We start from the raw sequence: 18,548 nt of genomic DNA, 5'->3' as shown, positions 1-18,548 counted from the left end.
ATTGGAATATGGTGAAAACCCCACCTTTATATAATAATCTGCTTTTTGCCTACAATCACTCTCCTCCCTTCCCTAATTTGATGCAAAGATGCTGTCATAATCACTTTTGTATACATAAGGCGCAGCACAATGCCTTGTTCTTAGTGACTTATGGTTTATGATGAAAAGTTTTGATGAATTAAAATAATGAACAAAACAAATTAATTTCCTTGTGATGTTTTGTAGGACTATAACAAATAACTATTTGTGATTTATATAAATATTTTGTGTCTTGAAGGTTTTACTTCACTGAGTTTTAATTTGTTTAGCTAAAGTGAAATAATTACTATTTTTCTGAGGACAATACTTCATTGTTGCTATTATTGGTAAATGTACTCATTAGTCTTGGATTAATGACTTTTATATCTTTTCTCACATGAAATCAACCTACCAGTATTTTCTTGCTCAAGTCAGTATTCTTTAGTCCAATATAATAGCTCCCTATCACTTCTAGGACCAAATATAAAATGCACTGGTGTTCAAAGCCCCTTAAAATTAGCTCTTTCCTACCTGTCTGGTATTATTATATCTTACTCCCTGTAATGCACTCTTTGATCCAGTGACATTGGCCTCCTTGCTGACCTATGAAAAAGAGACTCCACCTCTGTGCTCCAAGAACTTTCTCTGGCTGTCCTCCACAACTGGAATACTCTCCTTCTTCATTTTTACCCATTGACTTCCCTAACTTCCTTTAAGTCCCAACAAAATTCTATCTTCTACAAAAAGCCTTTTTCAATCCATCTTAATTCTGCAGCCTTCTCTCTGTTAATCATTTCCTATTTATCATATATGTATGTATATTTTATTTGTACATATTTGTTTGCATGTTGTCTCTCCCATTAGATTGTAAGCTCCTTGAGGGCAGAGACTGTTTTTTGCCTTTTTTTTTTTGTATTTGCAGTGTTTAGCACAGTGCCTGGAACATAGCAGGCACTTAATAAATGTTTAGTGACTAACTCATTGACTGACAAGTACAGATATTAGTGGAAAATGAGGACAAGGACTTCATATATTTGGAAATTTATAGAGATCTTTTGGAGCTCATTGTAGGAAGAGATTTTGTTTGTTTCCCAAGCATTTTGTTTTTAGTTCTTTTTAAAAAATCTTTTGGTGAAACTTTATTTTGTAATATTATTAATTACACACTTCCAAATGAAAAATAATTTTCAGTATACTAAAAGGTTCTATGCATAGCTTTTTCTAGATTCCCTGAGTGGGGGGTATAAACCAAGAGAGTGAAAAAATCCCATAAACTTTTCCTGAGTCCATCTTGTTATGAGAGTCTCTAACACAAGATTTACAAGTGAAAGTGATGGATTCAATCATAATACATAATACATAATTAAATAGCTACCAAGTTACAAATGGAATATTGCTTTGAGCAAGGCTTTTTTAACCTTCCATCTCTATGTTATTTTGCATTGATTCAGCACATTAAGGATGAAAAAATTATGAAAATGAACCTGAAAAATTCATCCTCCCAAAGCAATTTTATTTCCATGAGTAGCTTTTTAAGTAAGTGACAAAACCAAAACTGATGTCACCTGAAATTATTTAGAATTTATTTTTTGATGGCTATTGCATTTGACACAGGGAATGCTTAGTCAAAGAAAGGGCTATGGGTTTTCTAATGTTAGATAATGAAGAACATAAATTAATGACTAAGATATGATAATTTGGATTTTTCAACTCTAAATGTGGCATGATCCCAATTTATTATTCTTATCTTCACCTGAATCTCATATCAATATATCCAAAATGAAACTCATTTTTGTCAAATCCATTCCTCCTCCAAAGTTTCATCTTCCTAGTGTCCTACTTCTGCAACTTTGAAGTCAACTTTGACTTTCTTCTCCCTCTCTTCCTACATATAGTATTGGTGGCCATATTTTGCCCATTTTCCCATCACATGTCTCATATTTGTTCCCTTCTACACATTCAAGTAGCTTTCACACTAGTTTGGGCCCCATAACTACTTTCCCAGGCTATTGAAATGGCCTGATTTGTCTTCCTCTTTAAAGATGCTCCCCTTCCCAGGTCACCCTTATAGCAGCCAAATTGGCATTCTTAATATAAACATTTGGCAATGTCACTTTCTTCTCAAAAATCTTTAGTATTAACTCCAGAATAAATTACAAAATCTTCAGGCTGACATTTAAAATCCTCCATGACATGGCTTCCCACTCCCCTACTTTTTTGCTTTATCTCATATTTCTCTCCTGTCATGCACTTCTGTTTCAACCAAACTAATCTTCTAGCTTTAACAAAAAATTCTGAAATGAATCAAATTGGGAAACTAAAAAAGTTTCACACTCAGGACATGACTAAAGAGTGAGCATGTAAACCCACAAATTGCTTTTGAACAGTGTTTCCTTGCTTGAGAAAAAACCTTGTCTAGTGAACTTTAACTCCACTGAATCAAACAAAAGGCACTTTGTAAAGAAAAAATTTAAAATATGATCAAAAATCTAGGAAATGAGCATATGTTCTATGTGACCTCACAAAAAGAAATGTTTCCTGATATATGAGTAGACTTGAGAGTCAGCAAATCTTTAGCTGAAATCTTTTTTTTTTTAACTTTTTGGTGAGGCAATCGGGGTTTAGTGACTTGCCCAGGGTCACACAGCTAGTGAGCTGAAATCTTAACCTAAGCTATGGGAAAAACTTGTTCAAGGAACTATATATTTTCATGTGTTTTACTCTCACAGTCAGTCTTTTTCTAAAAATGTAGCCTATCAATTTGAATGTGGATCCCAGACCACATTGAGATACCTTTGTGCCCTCCCTGCTGGCACCTAGGAAGCCCTGGTTCTCCCAGAATTGGTGTCATTTCATCTCATGAAGGCCAGAAATGCAAGTACTGTAATTTATGAAAGGAAATTTGTCCAGAAGATTAGATCAGAAACCTCCTATGAAAGAGGTTTTGAGCATGGTTAAAGAGAATCCTGAAACTTATTATTGCATCCTGAACAAAAACGTGGCTGCTGCATGTGCAGACCCTATTAGTCAGCCACTTAACATTTATTAAGCACCTACTACATGCCAGGCCTTGTACTAAGTGCTGGGTGTACAAAGAAAGGCAAAAGTCAGTTCCTACCCTCAAGGAGCTCAGAGTGTAATGGAAGAGACAATATGCAAACTATTATATACAAACTACATAAAGACTAAATTGGAAGTAATCAAAAGAGGGATTGGTCATGGCTTCCTGAGGAAGGTTGGATTGTTGTTGTTTGTCCTTCATTCTCGAAGAGGACCAACAACACCAGGAAGGTGATGTCTTGAATTGCAAGCAAATTGTATTTAAGTGAAGCAGGGCTGTGCAAAGTCACCAGCCTCACTCTCTCCTCCAGAGCCATCTGGGCCCAATGGCAAGATATAGATCAGGATGACTGGAGATGGCCCTGGATGCAGGGGGAGATTTTGGATTTTTTGAGCCAAGGTCTTCCCTGATCTCAGTTTGTCTGAAGTCACAACCATTCAATGATTAAGGTTAAGTAAGAAATGAGGCAAAATGGCCTCTTTTATCTATTAACCCCCCCCCCCAACAACAATTGGGTTCCGCTTCTGGGAGCCAAAATGGTGGAGTAAGAAATAAGTCACTCTTACCCTCCCTTATTAACCTCTGAAAGCCCAGAAAATATTACCCCATGAAAAACCCTGGAACAGCTGAATCAGAAGAAAGATGGTGTGCAGCAGTCCAGCAGCCCAGCTTGCTTGAGGGATTAACAAGAAAGGCCCCTCTTGCCCTGGAGGAAGGGGAGGTGTCCCAGCAAGCGGGTGGAAAGCCCCACCTCAGCATACCAGGGGAGATCCTGAAATCCAGATGATGGAACAGGCAAACACCAACACTGGGACCTCTGAGTGCCACAGTAAGGGCAGAGGAACTGGTGGAAACCAATAAAAAAAAACCACCATGTGCCTCAATATTCTACAGCAACCAAGCATCCCAGTGCCTCAGCAAAGCTCTGGGAAGCACTCCAAGGGGCCCCAGGCAGAGAAACATCTTGCAACATCCATTTGAAGGGAGCTGAAGAAAGAAAAAGGAGGGAAAGGAAAGGCCTGGGTGATCAGGCGACCTCCAGGGGCCAGACTACTCAATCCTACCCCTAGAGTTCCAGTGTTGATGATTCTAGCCCAAAACCACATAAGCTACCAGAACCTTACAGCCTCCAACTGCCAGCATCAGAGGCCCCAGCAAACAAAGTCAGTGACTAGGCCCTGGACTCCCAACACAAGAAGCTTGAGTCAGTGCCCTCTGCTCCCCAGCAGGAGAGCTTAATTTTTTTAAAGGCCAGTAAATAAGCAAACACCACGAGCAAAAGGAAACTTACTATAGATTGTTATTATGGGAATAGTGAAGCTCAAGGCAGAAATTCTGAACAGCACAACATTGCCAACAAACCCACATCTGGAACCTCAAAAGAGAATATGAACTGGTCTGAAGTCCAAAAAGCCTTCTTGGCAGAGCCCAAGAACGATTTTAAAAGTCAAATAAGAGAGGTAGAAGAAAAATTGGGAAAAGAAATGAGAGATATGCAAGACAGAGTCAATAGCTTGGAAAAGGAAGGACAAAAATTAACTGTAGAAAACAAGTCCTAAAAACACAATTGGCCAACTAGAAAAAAAGTACACTGAAGAAAACAACTCCTTAAAAAGCAGAATTGGCCAAATGGAGAAAGAGGTACAAAATCTAATAGAAGAAGACAGTTTGTTAAAAATTAGAATTGGACTAATGGAAGCTAATGACTCTATAAGAGAGCAAGAATCAGTTAAACAGAAACAAAAGAATGAAAAAGTAGATGAAAACATAAAATATCTCATTGGCAAAACAACTGGCTTGTAAAATAGATCCAGGAGAGACAATTTAAAAATTATTGGTCTACCTGAAAACTATGATGAAAAAAAAAAAAGAGCCTGGACAGCATCTTTCAGGAAATCATCAAGGAAAACTGCCCTGAGGTCCTAGAACTAGAGGGAAAAATAGCCACAGAAAGAATGCACTGATCACCTCCTGAAAGAGATCCCAAATTGAAAATGCTAAGGAATATAGTAGCCAAATTCTGAAATTACCAGCTCAAGGAGAAAATACTGCAAATAGCCAGAAAGAAACAATTTAAATATCATGGAACCACAATCAGGATTACACAGGACCTTACAGATTCTACATTAAAAGATCATAGGGTATGGAATATGAAATTTCATAAGGCAAAGGATCTTGGATTACAACCAAGGCTCAATTACCCAGGGAAAATGAGCATGATCTTTCAGGGGAGGATATGGACATACAAAAAAATAAGGGACTTCCAAACCTTCCTGATGAAAGGACCAGAGCTCAACAGAAAATTTGGTCTTCAAACTCAGGACTCAAGAGAGACATGTGAAGGTGGATGGCACAGAGAAAGACAGTGGCATGTTGTTGATGAGGACAGACTATTTATATCTCTACATGGGAAGATGACACTGGTAACTCTTGAGAATTATATTGTTACTATAACACTTTAAAGGAGTATACATAGAGGCGGCAGGTATAAGTTGACTTTGATGTAATGATAAAAAAAATCTAATCAAATTGTTAAATGGATTTAAGTCAGTGGATTAATCTGATCTAACTAAGGGAATATACTGGGAGAAAAGGAAAGGAGGAGGCAGACAAGGGTAAATTATGTTACAGGAAAAGGCACAAAAACCCATTACAGTAGAGGGAAAGAAGGGAGGGAGATGAGCATCGTTTGAACCTTATTGTCATCAGATTTGACTCAAGGAGGGAATGACATAATCACTTAGGTATAGAAATCTAACTTACCCTATAGGCAGTAGGAAGGAAAAGGGGAAAGAAAAAGGAGAGTTGAGAGAAGGGAGAGAAGTAGTAAGGGTAAAGGGGAAGAAAAGGGAAGGGACTAATAGAAGGGAGGTGGGACTGAAGGAGGTGTTGGTCAAAAGCAAAACACTAGTGAGGAGGGAAAGGGAAAAAGGAGAAAGAAAAGCATAAACAAGGGGGAAATAGGATGGAAAGAAAGATACAAATAGTAATCATAACAATGAATGTGAATGGGGTGAACTCTCCCATAAAATGGAAGTGGATAGCAGAATAGATTAAAAACCATAATCCTACAATATGTTATTTACAGGAAACACATTTGAAACAGAGGGGCACACACAGGGTAAAAGTAAAAGGCTGGAGTAGAATATATTATGCTTTTGCTGAAGTAAAAAAAGTAGGGGTAGCAATCCTGATCTCAGACAAAGCAAAAGCAAAAATAGATCTTATTAAAAGAGATAAGGAAGGAAACTACATCATGCTAAAAGGCACCATACACAATGAAGTAATATCATTACTAGATATATATGCATGAAATGGTATAGCATCCAGATTCTTAGAAGAGATGTTCAGGGAGTTACAGGAAGAAAAAGATAGCAAAGCTACACTAGTGGGGGACCTCAATCTCCCCCTCTCTGAACTAGATAAATCCAGCCACAAAATAAAGAAGAAAGAAGTTAAGGAGGTGAATAGAATTTTAGAAAAGTCAGGTATGGTAGACCTCTGGAGAAAATTGAATGGGGGTAGAAAGGAATATACTTTTTTCTCAGCAGTATATGGCACATACACAAAAATTGACCATCTACTAGGTCATAAAAACCTCACAATCCAATGCAGAAAGGCAGAAATATTAAATGTATCCTTTTCAGATCATGATCCAATAAAAATTATATGTAATAAAGGGCCATGTAAAGATAGACTAAAAATAGGAAACTAAATAATCTAATCCTAAAAAATAAATGGGTCAAACAACAAATCATAGAAATAATCAAAAATTTCACTCAAGAGAATGACAATAATGAAACAACATACCAAAACTTATAGGATGTAACGAAAGCAGTTCTTAGGGGAAGTTTTATATCTCTAAATGCTCACATGAATAAAATGGAGAAAGATGAGATCAATGAATTGGGCATACAACTAAAAACATTAGAAAAAGAACAAATTAAAAATCCTCAATTAAACACCAAATTGGAAATACTGAAAACCAAAGGAGAAATTTTTAAAAATTGAAATTAAGAAAACTATTGAATTAATAAATAAAACTAAGAGGTGGTTTTATGGAAAAAACCCCAATAAAATAGATAAACCATTGGTTAATTTTATTTAAAAAGAAGAAAGCCAAATTGCCAGTATGAAAAATGAAAACAGTGAGTCCACCACAAAGGAAGAGGAAACTAAACAATCATTATGAACTATTTTGTCCAATCTTAGTGAAATGGATAAATATTTACAAAAATGTAAATTGCCCAGATTAACAGAAGAGGAAGTAAAATACTTAAATAACCCCATCTCAGAAAAAGAAATTGAACAAGCCATTGATGAACTCCCCAGGAAAAAATCTCCAGGGCCAGATGGATTTACAATGAATTCTATCAAACATTTAAAGAACAATTAATTCCAATACTTTATGGACTATTTGGGAAAATAGCTGAAGAAGGAGTCTTACCAAATTCTTTCCATGATACAAATATGGTGTTGATACCTGAACCAGGAAGAGTTAAAACAGAGAAAGAAAATTATGGACCAATTTCCCTAATGAATATAGATGCAAAATTTTTAAATAAAATATTAGCAAATAGATCACACAACTTATCATAAGAATAATACACTATGACTAGGAAGGATTTATACCGGGAATGCAGGGCTGGTTCAATAATAGGAAAACTATCAGCATAATTGATCATATCAACTACAAAACTAACAGAAACCACATGATAATTTCGATAGATGCAGAAAAAGCTTTTGACAAAATACAGCACCCAATCCTATTAAAAACACTAGAGAGTGTAGGAATAAACGGAGTCTTCCTTAAAATAATAAGTAGCACCTATCTAAAATCTTCAGCAAGTATCATATGTTATGGGGACAAGCTAGAAGCATTTCTAATAAGAACAAGGGTGAAACAAGGATCTCCATTATCACTACTGTTGTTCAATATCATACTGGAAATGTTAGCTTTAGCAATAAGAGAAGAAAAAGAAATTGAAGCATTAGAACAGGCAAAGAAGAAACAAAGCTATCATGTAGATGACATGATGATATACTTAGAGAATCCTAGAGAATCAAGTAAAAAAACTACCTGAAATAATAAACAACTTTAGCAAAGTTGTAGGCTATAAAATAAACCCACATAAATCATCAGCATTTCTATATTACCAACAAAGCCCAACAGCAAGAGATAGAAAGAAAAATTCCATTTAAAGTTACTGTAGACATTATAAAGTATTTCGGAGTCTACCTACCAAAACAAACCCAAGAACTATATGAACACAATTACAAAACACTTTCCACACAAAAAGAGTCAGATCTAAATAATTGGAAAAAACATCAGTTGCTCATGAGTAGGCCAAGCTAGTATAAAAATGACAGTTCTACCTACACTAATTTACTTATTCAGTGCCATACCAATCTTACTACCAAAAATTATTTTACAGAGGTAGAAAAAATAATAACAAGATTCATTTGGAATAATAAAAGGTCCAGAATATCAAGGCAACTAATGAAAAAAAGTACAAGGGAAAGTGGCCTAGCTGTTCCAGATCTTAAATTGTATTATAAAGCAGCAATCATCAAAAGTATTTGATACTGGCTAAGAAATTAGGAGGTGGATCAGTGGAATAGGTTAAATATGCAAGACACAGTAGTCAATGACTATAGTAATCTATTATTTGATAAACCAAAAGACACAAGTTTCTGGTATAAGAACTCACTATTTGACAAAAACTGCTGGGAAAATTGGAAAAGAGTATGGCAGAAACTAGGCATAGACCAAAATATCACACCATATACCAAAATAAAGTCAAAATGAGTTCATGATTTAGATATGAAGGCTGATACTATAAGCAAACTGGGAGAGCAAGGAATAGTTTACCTGTCAGATTTATGGAGAAGGGAAGAATTTATGACAAAAAAGAGATAGAGGACATTATAAAATGCAAAATGGATAACTTTGATTACATTAAATTGAAAAATTTTTGCACAAACAAAGCCAATGCAACCAAGATTAGAAGGAAAGTAGAAAATTGGGAAAGAATTTTTACAACCAGTGTCTCTAACAAAGGCCTCATTTCTAAAATACATAGAGAATTAAGTCAAATTCAGAAGAATATATCATTTCCCAATTGACAAATGGTCAAAGGACATGAAATGGCAGTTTTCAGATGAAGAAATTAAAGCCATCTATAGCCATATAAAAAAAACACCCTAAATCATTATTGATTAGAGAGATGCAAATCAAAACAGCTCTGAGGTACCACATCACACCTATCAGATTGGCCAACATGACAAAACAGGAAAATGACAAATGTTGGAGAAGATTGGGAAAATTGGAACACTAATGCATTGTTGGTGGAGTTGTGAAATGATCCAACCATTTTGGAGAGCAATTTGGAACTGTCCCCAAAGGGATATTAAAAAGTGCCTATCTTGTGACCCAGCAATAGCACTTCTAGAGTTGTATCCCAAGGTAATCATACAAAAGGGAGGGGGACCCATATGTACAAAAATGTTTGTAGCAGCTCTTTTTGTGATGGCAAAGTGTTGGAAGTTGAGGGGATGGCCATGGGTTGGGGAGTGGCTGAACAACTTGTGGTATATGAATGTAGTGGAATACTATTGTGCTATAGGAAATGATGAGCAGGTGGACTTCAGAGAAACTTGGAGGGACTTGTATGGACTGGTGCTGGGTGAGGTGAGCATGATCACGAGAGCATGTACACAGTAACAGCCATGTTGTGCGATGACTAATGTTGATAGACTTGGCCCTTCTCAGCAATGCAAGGATCTCAGACGTCTCCAAGAATCTCACGATGGAGTGTGCTATTCACATCCAAGGAGAGAACTGAGAAATTTGAATGCAGATCGAAGCATACTATTTGCTATTTTTTTTCTTCAGTTTGGTTTTGTTTCTTCTTTCTCATTGTTTCTCCTATTGGTTCTAATTCTTCCTTACATCACTAATGTGAAAATATGTGTAATAGGAATGTATATGTATAGCCTGTATCTGATTGTGAGCCACCTTGGAGAGAGAGGCAGGGAGGGAGAGGGAGAAAAATTTAAAACTCAAAAACTTATGGAAGTGATTGTTGATCAAAATAAATTAATTTAAAAAAATTTAAAAAAAAAACAATCTGAGAGAAGGCCCTCTGGGTTTTTGGCCAGAACAGACACAATTTCTATTTACACTTACTCTGAGCCAACAAAACCCAAAACAATAACCAAATGAGGCTTGGGCTGGGACCTATTGTTGGCCAATCAATGACAGCCAGAATGATTTGGGTTTAAGGCATGGTCAAGTATCTCCATTTGAAATGAGTGGTTGAATTGTATTTGGGACTTGAAGGAAGCCAGCCTCTCTCCATCTCAAAGGGTGAGTTGTTGGACCCTGTTATCCAGCTTTCTTTTCTGAGATATGTGTAGGATAGGTTTTGTATTGTTATTATTTTTGACAACCATGTTACTGGCTTTCATCTGATCAGCTAGACCAGTACTCCATTTTACTTGCTGTGCCTTCTGGGGTGAGAGATGTCACTAAGGAAATTGGCATTACAATCATCAAGAAAAATATAGTAGATTAAAAATGTTAGAAATCCACTGAGTTCTAAGGGTTTTTCCATGTGTCTTGTAGCTGAAACCTTCTCTTTCTATTGTTTCCTTGATTAGAATTAGTATGTGAACTCCTCCAGGGGAGGTACTTGCTTTTCTACTTGTTTTCTTAGTACTTAGCACAGTGCTTTGCACATAGTAAGAGGAGGGAAGGAAAGAAAAGAAACATTTATATAGCGCCTACTATGTGCCAGGCACTGTGCTAAGTGCTTTACAAATATTATTTCATTTGATCCTCACAACAACCCTGGGAGGTAGGTACTATTCATTACCTCTGTTTTATAAGAGCCATTCCCCAGTAGATAAATGGTCAAAGAATATGAACAGGCAGTTTTCAAAATTAGATTGACTAACATGACAGAAAAGGAAAATGATAAATGCTGTAGGAGATGTGGAAAAATAGTCCACTCTTCATGAAGTTGTGAACTGGTCAAACCATTCTGGGAAAAAATTTAGAACTATGCTCAAATGGCTATAAAACTGTGCATACCCTTTAATCCAGTAATACTACTAGATCTATAACCCAAAGTGATCAAAGAAAAGGGAAAAGGACCTATATGTACAAAATATTTGTAGTAGCTCTTTTTGTGATGGTAAAGAATGGAGAATTGAGGGGATGACCATCAGTTGGGGAATGGATAAGCAAGGTGTGGTATATGATTGTGATACTAGTGTGCTACAAGAAATGAGCAGGATGGTTTCAGAAAACCCTGGGAAGACTTATACGAACGGAAGCAAAGTGAAGTGAGCAGAACCAGGAGAACATTGTACACAGCAGCAGCAATATTGTCATGATGATCAAATGTGAAAGACTTAGCTGCTCTGATCCAGATAATGATCCAAGACGATTCCAAAGGATCGGTAATGAAAAATGCTATCCCCCTCCAGAGAGAGAACTGGTGAACTTTGAATGAAGACTGAAGCATACTTTTTAAAAACTTTATTTTTCTTGCTCTTTCTTTCTTTGCAACATGGCTAATGTGGAAATATGTTTTGTAGGACTTCACATTTATAATTGATATATTTGTTTTCTCAATAGGTGGGGGAGGGTTTGGAGGGAGGAGAGAATTTAAAACTCAAAATTTAAAACAATGTTACAAATAAATAAAAAATAACTGCCATTTAATAGATGAGGAAATTGAGGCAGACAAAAGTTATTTTGCCCAGGTCATACAGCTAGTAAATGTCGAAGACTGGATTTTAACTTAAGTCTTCCTGACTCTAACTTAGGTTTTCCTGACTCTAATTTAGCTTTTCCTGACTTTATCCACTGGACCACCATGCTGCCTAAAGTGCTTAAACTACTTCAATTTTACTGCAATGCATGTCACCTATTAGCTCCTAGGAGTGATGACATTGTTATATGATCTCATTGTTCCATTCACAATGGATTTGTGATACCATCAGTTTTGGCTGATACCAATAAACTTCAGACATTCCTTATCTAATCAAATTACATATAATCAGAGGAAGAGCTGGCAGCAGTCATCCATATGGGATTAAAAGGAATCAACTTCTCTTTTTCTGCAGAGCCCAAGGTCATTGTCAAAGTAGATTTTGAAACAGTCAGCTCATTACTCCAATTCCTAAAGGCACCGGTGCCATAGCATTGGTAATTGGTAATACTGGTAATGGAGAATTCCAAAATTAGTGCAAAAACAGCATCTGTATGCATGAACAAAATGGTTGTAATCTGAAGAGCCAGAAACACAGAAATGTGAAGATTCTGAAATAGTAACTATTTGATTTCTGTCTCTTATTTATCATCACCATTCCAAATGAACTAAAATAAAAGCAATAAAATTCAAGATTATAAAAATGTCATATTTTCTCTGTTTACTGAAGGGACTTGCAATGATGTTTCTGTTAGGAATCAGGTTATTTGCTAAAAATATGTTTCTGGACATGTGTGTAGTCTGAGACCTGAATTACCCTGTTTGAATTGACTCCAAATTGATAATGTCATGTAATCTTTCCCAGAGACATTGTTTGTCAGTTAACTAGCTTACTTCTATTGAAAAATCCAAGTCAAAGGCCACTGAGGTTAGAAGAAAAGTGGTAAGAAGCAACTTATCAAGAATGCTGGGGATAGGAAGGTACTTTAGAAATCACTTAGTATATTAGGGATATTTTAAAAAATAATAATGAGGGCTGGGATATACACTTCATGGATTGTATTCCATTTCTTGTCTCTAGCCATGTGCAGCTATGTGACTTGTTGCATAGATCATGAGAGTTGGAGTCAAGAAGACTTGAGTTTGAATCCTAGCTCAGGTGCTTACTAATTCTATGACACTGGGCAAGCCAATTAATGCCTCTCAGTCTCATTTTGCTCATCTGTAAAATACGCCTCTAGGTTTTTTGTGAAGATCACATAAGATAGCATATATAAAGTGCTTTGCAAACCCTAAAGTGTTATATAAATGTTGCTGCTATTATTTATTGTTATTGTTATTATTGTTTTCAATGCCACTCTACTTACTGTCCTCCTACTTGGAACCTTAAAGTGCTATATAAATGTTTTTATTGTTATTGTTTTCAATGTCTTTCTGCTGGCTGTACTCATACTTGAAATGCCCTCCTACCTATCATATGCCTCGTGGGATCTTTTGTTTCCTCCAAAGCTCTGCTCAGGTAAAAACTCTTCCATGAAGCGTTTTCTCAGTCCCCTCTAGATGCTAGTGCCCTCCATTCATATTGTATTTATTTTGGATATACTTAAATATAAGGTACTGGTGCCTCCTCAGTTGTTCCCAATAGAATGTAAGTGCCTTGGGGCTAGGGATACTTAGGTCTTTGTTTATGTTTCCCTAGCCCAGTACCTGGCACACAGTAGGTATTTTAAAATGCTTTTTGATGGATTGATTCCCATTCCTTCCTTATTTGAGTTACTAGGAGGAAGAAGAAGTGTGTTTGGATACTTATGGTGGTGGTGTACTTGGTAACTGGGAGATACTAAAGATGAGAAAGGAGAGAAAATGATCACTTATTAATTAGCTTCATAAGATCTAGTAATAGAAAGTACCATAAAAAATCATTTAGTCCAATCTTTTCCCTTTTTCCATTGAGGCCTGAGAGGTGACATGAATTACCCAGACTTGAATTTCCAGTGAGTGGCAGAAGTTGGAGGTGGGTCCAAATGCGATGCTCTTTTCACATCATGCTGTCTCCTAGTTTGTATCGTGCTGATACTTTGGTGGATCTGTGATCTTATAGATGTGGGTACTTACTCTGGTGATTCAGATCGCAGAGAGAGATCACTCAAGTCATCTAGACTTTTCCAATCTATACTATTCTTGTGTAGGTACTTCCATAAATCTTTCACAGAGTGCCCATTCAATGCACTGGCAGCTTTTCTTAAATTTTCTTGAGTTTCTACACATAGTAATTGAGTAAGCAGTCTGACCATTGGTTATTCCTTCTTCTCACAATGTGGCCAGCTTATCTTGTTTTCTAGTCACTTATTTCTTCGCTAATATTCTTTATGCTACTTCTTCTGCACAATCCCTTACTTATAATGTTACAGTCTGCTCACCGCCTTCCATGTGCCTCTATGAGCATTTTTCAGTGTCTATTCTTTGGAGATTGTGGCACTCCAATGACTTAAAGCCAGGCAATATTGCCAGAAAAAAAAATAGTCATGCTAAAAAGATGGACCTTTTGTTTCAGTGAGAAGCTTGGAGTCATTAAAAGAAATAGGCAATTTCCCAGAGGCAATCCAACCTGTTTTACCTCTTTCCTGTAATTCTGGGCCCATATCGCTGTCCATTTGCCGTCTGTACCATAAGACTATTTAAATTTTATAACATCTTTACTATTTTCCATTAAAAAGGGACAAAGAACCATCACAGGGGGAAAATATACAACATTGGCTGTAATGGTTTACATAATACTAAACTATTCAGAGCTCTCAGAAGAGTTTTTAATGTAGTAGCAGTCTCAAAACACAAATACATGTACGTGTAGGTAGAAGCAAAAAAATACCAAGTCCATTCCACAGCATGACCCTGATAACTGTCTTTGAGATAAATCTCCTTTATATAGTCAGTGTTGGAAAACACTAGAGTAGTTGTCACCGGTTTTATTTTTGTGTAAATTTTAAAATTCAATTGTACTACTTTCTAACTCGCAAAATTTGATTTTTTCTTCTCCCACTCCCCACACTGAGAAAAAATAAAAGAAAAATAAAACCATAGTAACGAACATGGATAGTCAAGTAAAATAAATGCCTCCATATCACATCCAAAAATCCATCACCTCTCTGCAGCAAGCGAGAAGCATGCCTCCTCATGGGTTCTCTGGAATCACGCTTGGTCATTGTGTGGATCAGAGCTCTTAAGGTTTTTGAAGTTGTTTCTTTTTATAGTATTGTTATAGTATAAATTACTCTCCTGGTACTAATCAATTCACTCAGCAGCAGTTCATACAAATCTTCCCATATTTCACTGAAACATCCCCTTTCACCATTTATCATAGCACGGTAGTATTCAATTATCCCCATGTACAATAATTTGTTGGGCTATTCAACTAATCAATGGGTATTTCCTCAGTTTCCACCTTTTTGGTATCATAAAAAGATTTGCTATGAATATTTTTGTATGTATAGGTCATTTCCTTCTTTCTTTGTTCTCTTTTTAAGTATAGGCTTACCCCTAGGTTTATTTTAAGGGCTGTGGTGCAGAGGGCCAAAAATATTTGACCTCTCCCCTAGTTTTTTGTCATTGCTCATTGGATCATAGTGTAATGGAAGTTTGGTGCATTGACTGGACCACCTAAAATGGCATTACCCATGTGAGAGATGCTGAAGGACTTGCTTCTGGGAGGTAGGAGAACTGGTATACATGCTGACATTCTTTATTGGCCTACCAAATGATTGAGAGCAGCTTTGTCCCAGTGACTGAAGGGATAGGGTAGGGGGACCTGTTTGCATCTTAAAACTACCTGACTGAGCACAGTTTGGACTTTTCCAGCATTTACGCCTAAGGCATTCTTACTCACAGCAGGTCACACCATATGCTGGGGAGGAGGGCCTGACTTCCTCATACTCTCTTGGGCCGCATAGCCCCAAGAAATGGGCCTGGGGTTTTGGCCTTTTTTGATTATTCTTTTTCACTTCTAGGTGCAGACAGTGGAGTGTCTGACCTGTTGATCGCAGGGATCTGTCTGTTTATCCCGGTTCAGCCAGACCAACAGGGAAGTCTTAAGGAGTTAGGGCCCTGGTTGCTAGCCCAGTGGGACTTTGGGCTCACACTTGGTGGTTTTAGCTCCCCATAGACAAAGGTATTACAGGGGATGGGGGCTACAGGGAAATAATGTCCCCAAAGTATTGGGGGAAATGTTTATATGTTTGTTCTTTCTACATCTTTGAAGTAAATATTCCTTTGCAAAAGCTAGATTTATGTTAAGTGGTTAAACGGAACTGGGTTGTCACTGGGCACCTAAAATGGGGGAGCATAATAGGTCGGGACTCAAGCCAATGGCAGAGAAATGCGACCCTACTTGCTCTCTCGAAGTACAAGAAAATCATTATGGATGAGGATAAAATGTAATAGACTTGGCCCTCAGAGAACAGGGCCAGACACCCATGTTACAATAAGATCATAAATATCTAGAGCTGAAAGAGACTCTAAGGACGCTGAATCCAACTGCCTTATTTTACAAATGAAGAAACTTGGGCACAGAGAGGCTAAGAGACTTGACTAGCAAATATCTGGGGAAGATTTGAAACTATGTCTTCCTGCCTCCAAGTATAATGCCCTACCCATTATACCATCCTGTCCTAGCAGTCCAAAGCAGCCTCAAGTTTCCTTCCCCACTCCACATTTCCAGTAGGCATTCTAAACCAATGCTGCATTCACTACAGCAAGGACACCTTATATTTTCACAGAGAGAGGCCTCTACCATGCTAACAACCCAAAAAAGAGTTACTAAAACATGCTTTGGAGAGAAAGCAATTTAAACTGTTTCTCTAAATGCTTAGAGTGTTGGATTTGGAGCCAGGAAGACCCAAATTAAAATCTTGCCTCAGATATTTACTTAAGTATATGAACCTGAGCAAGTCACTTGAAAAAAACAACAACCCATATTTGCCTCAGTTTCCTCATCTGTAATATGGGAATAATAATAACACTTCAAAGTCTTGTTATGAGGACCAAATGAGTTACCATGAGCAAAGTACTTTGCAAATTTTAAAGTACTATACAAATGCTAGCTATTATTATTATTATTTATTATTACCATTATTGCTGTTTTTTATTTTTATTTCTTTATTCTTATTAATTTCTTTATTTTTAGTTTTAAAATTCACTTCCAAAAGATTTTGAGTTCCAAATTTTCTCCCCATCTTGTCCCTCCCCCAACCCCAAGACAGAATGCATTCTGAATACCCTTTCCCCCAATCTGCCCTCTCCTCTGTCATTCCCCTACTCTCTTGTCCCCTTCCCACCCTATTTTCCTGTAGGGTAAGATAGATTTCCATACCCGATTGAGTGTGTATGTTATTCTCTCCTTAAGCCAAATCCAATGAGAATAAGATTGACTCATTCTCTCTCACCTTCCTCCATTTGTTCTCCATTGTAAAAGACTTTTCTTGTCTGTTTTATGTGAGATAATTTACCCTATTCTACCTCTCCCTTTCTCCTCCCACCTCTCTCTCACCCCTTAATTTTATTTTTTAGATATCTTACCTTCATATTCAACTCCACCAGTGCCCTCTATCTATCTATCTATCTATCTATCTATCTATCTATACATATAATTCCCCCCCCTCTAATTACCCTAATACTGACAAAGGTCTCAGGAGTTACAAATATCTTTCCAAGTAAGAATATAAGTAGTCCAACGTTAATAAGTCCCTTATGATTTCTCTTTCCTGTTTACTTTTTCATGCTTCTCTTGAATCTTGTATTTGAAGTCAAATTTGCTATTCAGCTCTGGTCTTTTCATCAAAAATACTTGAAAGTCCTCTATTTCACTGAATATCTATTTTTTCCCCCCTGAAGGATTATACTGTTTTTCTGGGTAGGTGATTCTTGGTTGTAATCCTATCTCCTTTTATCTCCAGAATATTACATTCTAAGCCCTATGATCCCTTAATGTAGAAGCTGCTAAATCTTGTGTTATTCTGATTGTGTTTCCACAATACTTGAATTGTTTCTTTCTGACTGCTTGCAATATTTTCTCCTTGATCTGGGAACTCTGGAATTTGGCTACAATATTGCTAGGCATTTTCCTTTGGGGTTCTCTTTCAGGAGGTGATCAGTGGATTCTTTCCATTTCTATTTTACCTTCTGGCTCTAGAATATCAGGGCAGTTTTCCTTGATAATTTCTTGAAAGATGATGTCTAGACCCTGTTTTTGATCATGGCTTTTAGATAGTCCATTAAGTTTTAAATTGTCTCTCCTGGATCTATTTTTCAGGTCTGTTGTTGTTCCAATGAGATATTTCACATTGCTTTCTAATTTTTCATTCTTTTGGTTTTGTTTTATAATATCTTGATTTCTCATAAAGTCACTAGCTTCCAATTGCTCCATTCTAATTTTTGAGGAAGTATTTTCTTCAGTATGCTTTTGGACTTCCTTCTCCGTTTAGCCGATTTTGCTTTTTAAGGCATTCTTCTCCTCGTTGGCTTTGTGGACATCTTTTGCCATTTGGGTTAGGCTATTTTTTAAGGTGTTATTTTCTTCAGTATTTTTTTGGCTCTCCTTTAGCAAGCTGTTGACTTATTTTTCATGATTTTCTTGCATCACTCTCATTTCTCTTCCCAATTTTTACTCTACTTCTCTTACCTGCTTCTCAAAATCTTTTTTGAGCTCTTCCATGACCTGGGACTGATTCATATTTTTTTTTTTGGAGGCTTTGGGT

The sequence above is a fragment of the Phascolarctos cinereus genome, unplaced genomic scaffold (assembly GCF_003287225.1).
Source record: "Phascolarctos cinereus isolate Bilbo 61053 unplaced genomic scaffold, phaCin_HiC Scaffold_2;HRSCAF=192, whole genome shotgun sequence".
Lineage (NCBI taxonomy): Eukaryota > Metazoa > Chordata > Mammalia > Diprotodontia > Phascolarctidae > Phascolarctos > Phascolarctos cinereus.
Note: the sequence above shows the minus strand (reverse complement) of the source record.